A 5000-nucleotide genomic window follows, 5' to 3' on the forward strand; every position below is an offset into this window, starting at 1 on the left:
ACAATAACGAATATAGTGGTCACTTATTTTTTCGTGAACGAATACCCCTGGACGCTCACCTGGTAGAATAATGATACTGAGGAGGAAGTCAATGTGGGACGGAATCAGAAAATGCACCAATGAACCAATGTTATCGCAAATACCTATTTTGGGGGGCAATCCCCACCCACTGTAAATCCCCCTTGACCACGATTTTTTGACGAGCATGAATAAACTTTGGTACGTCATGGGTTATGAAGGTTGTAGTAAAGCTTCATCGACATCATATGTGTAGTTTCAGAGAAGAACTTGGAAGTATCTGTGGACGGATAAATGGATGGACGGACGATGCGCCATCCCATTAGCTAGCCAGAACTACATTCCAGGTGAGCTAAAAATGATATGTAGCATGGTATATCGAAAATGCATTGGACCCGATATTGTTGTGGTGCCGGGTTGGGGAGCGAGGAACGACCGCTAGAATGGAGCAGTTGGGCCGTTTCCCCTCCGAACACCCGGAATTGTAGGTCGTCACTACAGATAACTCCAAAGTCGACGGGTGCTTAATGGACCGTGGACACCAATATTTCGACCGCGCGGTTAGGGTCTTTTTGTCTGATTCCAATTTACCGAAGTAGCCGCACGGTCGAGCTACCGGGGAAGCCACACCCTCAGCCAGCTTTGTCCGAACCGAGTTGCTGTTTCCGACTCGGATCCGGCGTAACCGAGCGGGAATTACCAAAGCCGCGCCGGTCCAAATAACAATTTAAGGCACAATCGTTCTCCCTAATTCTCAAGCCCGAACCATACTGGATCAATGAAAGAAAACACAGACAATGAACTGGAACATTTAACAGTTATTTATTTACAAGGGGGGCAATAGGGAGGGAAACACAGAGCAGACTTAATCACGAATATAAATGTAGGCAAATGTACAATGGCAATCACTTAACAGTTTTACTTTCAGACTGGCACCACACACAGACACACACACCCAAAAAGAAATGGAGCCGGTTGGCCTTTATTGGACCCTCCAGCCGCGGAGGATAGGCAAGCTGGGGGTTGGAGTCTGGTCAGGTACCTGACCGCCTCGTGCGGTTTTACCATCTCGCACTTGTGGAGCTCGGAGTCCGTGGAAGGGAACGGGGATCCCCCGCTCGAGTGCTCCAACACAACCCACCACGGTGGGACTCGAACCCATGAACCAGAATCCAACGAGCGCAGCCAGGATCCTACGAACGATCCGGCCAGCCACGAACGATGACCGACGACCAGGAGAGCCCAGCAGACCAGAAGCAAGGAACGACCTCCAAGGAACCAAGGAACAACACACGGATACATTCGCGATCCTTCTTATCCCTCCCCCGTGCGGGGTGGAGGGATCCGCTCTCCTGTAACTCGCCTCCGGATTGGATGGGGCGTTTTCGGGTGTCGTGGTGGCCAGCCGCGATTGGAGGAGGGGAGCGTGTCGGCGTCTCTGTGCTCCTCCTCCGAGAGAGGCTCTTTTGTTATCTTCCCCAGTGTCGAGAGGGGAGACATTCTTCTATGATGGGGCAGAGTCAGAGCTGAGGCGATCTCACCCCTGATTGGACGGGAGGGACATTCCATCTTGCTGGGGTGGAGTCGTCTCCGAGGCGAGGGGGGGGGCTCCGCCCATGTCCATAGTCAGAAACACGTGCGTTATGGCGCCGTGGTGTGAAGTGAAAGCTGGGCGGGTGACTCGCTTGTTCGCCCGCAGGGTGGGAGGAGTGAAGCAAGGTCCGTGGAGGGGCAGGAGACATTTTGATGTAAGTAAAGTTGGGAAAACTGTGAGCTTAAGTTGTTATGTGTCACCACATGGGTGGTGGTGCTGTGTTAATGAGATAGGATTTAAGGCTAGTTATCTCAGGATGTGAATGCTCCCCTGTGACCTTTTCCTACGTTATTGCATTTACAAAGCCGGCTATAAAAAGGAACCACGTTCTTCCGACACAACAACAATAACAACAGAGCCGAACGTTTCCGAGCAGGCAAAAACCCCCGTCTTCCCGGCTTCGTTCCGGCAGGCCACGCTCCCGAGGCTGATGATTGGTCGGTTTGACATAAGAGGGAGGATGATAGTGTGGAGACGACGATCAGAACACATTGGAATTCTCTAGCTTCTCCTCCACATGGTCAAGAAGGCTGCGCAATTCTCGTTGTTCATGCCGTGTGAATTTGCTCGCATGCTGGAACAGGACGCTAACCGTTGCCTGTTCAGCTGAGTCGTGAAGTTTGTATGCTTTGAGTAGAAGGAGAGAAGGAAAAGAGGTTAAAGAGGCAAGATGGAGGTTGGAAGCAAAGCGTGAGGCTCTGGTCCTTCTTGACACGATGAAATAGTAGCGCGATTCTCATTGTTCGTGCTGATGTGAATGTGTTCACATGCTGGAGCAAGGCGCTAGCCATTGACTGTTCAGCTGGGTCATGAAGTTTGTACGCTTTGAGAAGGAGAGAAGAAGAAAAGCATGTCTCTTGGTCTCATCTCGAAGCCTCAGCAATCGTCTTTTGTATGATAAAGGAGAAAAGCAGCACCATTTGGTGCATGTGGACCTGGAACTTAGAGAGATGAATGTGGCAATCTTGACCGGGAGAATGAACTGGATGGCGATGGCGATTGGTCTTGACCTTCATGGTTAGCGCCTGAGGTCAAACATATTTGACCCCAAGGTCAAATTTTCAAGTTTTAGGAATCATATCGTGTAGTACCTCAAATTGAACACGTCGATGAGTGCTTTCTAGATATGTCAAGCTTGAGACATTATGACGTCATTTGGTGATGTTATGAGGCAAACGCATATTTTTCATGGTTACTCTGGAGAATGATTCTCATCGGAATCTCTCGTCGGCAGATATTCCTCAAGGAGTCGCTCCTGGTGGATAGCAGCTCTGTTCACCTCGGTGTGACCTTAAAGAAGTCACACGTGGTCACCTTTTGGCAAGATACGGGTCACTGTGGGTGACATTGGTTTATTTTTATTTTATACAGGAGGTGGATTCATCAGACTCAGTGGTGTCATGATGAGAGCGTTTGATCTGCATATGGGAGGTCGGCGGTTCGAACCCAACGAATCCAACCCAGCCGAGTCATACCAAAGACTTTAAAATGTTCTTCAGGTGCTTCCTTGCTTGATGTTCAGCATTTAAAAAGAATAGGGCATGGACAAACAACCATTCTGCTGGCTTTATGGGCCTAATGGCCTCCTCCTGTATTGAAGTTCCTTGTAAGGAAACATATTTGTATTCAGTCAAAGTAGGTTGACACATTAATGTTTCCATCTGAACTCCTGGCTCATGATGCAGGAAATCCAGGTTCAAATTCCTCTACTACATCTACATGCGCTTGTCCATTGTGTACTAAACCAAGTTAAACCACATGAATGTTTACCAATACATTTGGCCTGCATGTGACACCTGTACAAGCTCAGGAGATCACAGGAATAAATAAAATGCGAATGGATCACGTTTTCCTGAAACAGCAAGTGAACAACTGGGATTTGTGTTTGCAAACATGTGCATTGACAATGCAGGTAAAGCTAAATATCATTGGACAAAAACTAATCTCTCCTGCTTTTCTTTCACCTATCCGTTTTGCGATACATGCACTCACTAGAATATTTTACATCGATATCATAAAAAGGATGTCTGTCTATCTTTTAGTTTCCTATCTCCTCTCCAAACAACTTCGCAAATCATCACCAAGCTTCTTTGGCTTAACGAACAGTCTTACAATTCTGTTTATAGTCCTTAAGTATACTTCCACTAAGGACACATATTCCACTCTAACAGTCCAAGATACTGTTATGATCATGCATCTTCAATGTCACGCCACCAGGTGAGTACGGGATGAAAAGATATCTGCGTCCGCTGGGTTAAATGAGCACAAATCGCCATCTCCGAACACAATCACCATAGCAGGACGTCGACAAGACAGCCGAGCGAAACTTGTGGGCAATCCGCATTGAAGGAACTTCAGTAAAGACCCAAGGCTGCCCATCGAACGGGTTAACAAGGCAAAAAAAGCAAACAAACAGGGATTTATTACAGGGAGAAAAGGGAATAACGGTCAATAACAAATGATAAATTCATCCATCACACCCCTATAACCACGACACTTAGCAAATATGTCTCAGTCTCAGTCACTCCAGGGAATATACAGTACCATCAGAAAGTATTCACACCCCTCAACTTTTGTCACATTTTGTTGTGTTCCAGGCTGAATTTAAAATGGATGAATTTTCAAAAATTTATCACCGATCAACACAAAATAACCCATAATGACAAAGTGAAAACACGTTTTTAGATATTTTTTACAAATTAATTAAGAATGAAAAGCTGAAATGTCTTGCGAATTGTCCAATTTGTTGTGATGCTCACTCATGAGGATATAATATTGTGAACAATTGTGTTGATTCATTGTGACAGGAAGACGTGTACGTGCGATGGAGGCGTGGATGTTTACCCGTGACACTCACGGTGACAGGTAAAATACCTGGGGACGTGACACGAGTCATTAGAATTATTCAGTTGTTCCGATGAGGAATAATATTTTATGTAAAAAACACAGAATTTCAATTTGTGTGGTGAACCTGCTGACCCTGGATGGAACTGTCAGCTCCCATCGAACGTGAGGGAGATATTACAACAAAGATGGATAAAAAAATAATAATAGCACTCATAAATATTAATAACAACAAAAATAAATTATAATAAATAATAATGACAACAATAATAACAACAATCTATCTATAATTCCAGCAATCTCTGTGTGTCTGTCTGTTTGTTTGTCTGCGACCACCGTTTCTCGACGACCACCGGTCCGATCTGATTGAAACTTGCCAGGAATATTGCCGGGGCCCAGCAGATGTGCCTTTTTGAGGTTTGATGTCAATCGGACGAGCGGTTCCGAAGTTACGGCCATTTTATTGCTTTTTTCAGTGTTGAAAAGGTGTATATATGGCAGCTGAAGTGTCGTTCCACCTTATCATGCCATTTTTTTCTCAGAA

This window comes from Eptatretus burgeri, chromosome 2 (assembly GCF_056783735.1).
Source record: "Eptatretus burgeri isolate ZD-2024b chromosome 2, Ebu_testis_v1, whole genome shotgun sequence".
NCBI lineage: Eukaryota > Metazoa > Chordata > Myxini > Myxiniformes > Myxinidae > Eptatretus > Eptatretus burgeri.